This window comes from Scomber scombrus, chromosome 18 (assembly GCF_963691925.1).
Source record: "Scomber scombrus chromosome 18, fScoSco1.1, whole genome shotgun sequence".
In the NCBI taxonomy this organism is placed as follows: domain Eukaryota; kingdom Metazoa; phylum Chordata; class Actinopteri; order Scombriformes; family Scombridae; genus Scomber; species Scomber scombrus.
The window spans coordinates 16568806-16569341 of record NC_084987.1 but is presented as its reverse complement, the minus strand read 5'-3'; positions in this window follow the sequence as shown (position 1 = coordinate 16569341).

The following is a 536-nucleotide window of genomic DNA, read 5'->3' as shown; positions in this document are numbered from 1 at the left end:
TTTATGTTGGCTTTTCCTTTAATTTGTTGCTTGTCTGTGCTTGGACCCATTTAAAAAAATAAACAAAGAGCACCATCTGGTGGTAACATGGGTCCCTACATTTGAATGTGTCAGTTGATCTATATGTTGTAGGGTTAAAACTAAAAATGTTCAATTCTATCTATTTGTAATTTGAGTTCTTGATGGATGCTGCACGTATTGGGATATATTTTACCAACTGCCTAATAGAAACACTTCTGCAGATGAGTACATGGGACATAAATTGGCATGAATTACAGTTCACAGAAGATGTAAATAAAAATGTAAATTAAATCATAATTACATGCCATCAGTGCAATAAATGTTTTTGACACAAAGCATACTGTACTTAACCACACCTTTCTATGATTAAAAAAATGCACTCATTAATTTAACAACAATGAAACACAGGATATCAGCCAGTTATCCATGAAACTGAGTTTAATAGATTGTTAAAAATAAGGCTATGATGCTGTTTTAGCAAACATTGATCAGGAGGAACAACCGTTGTGGTTTCC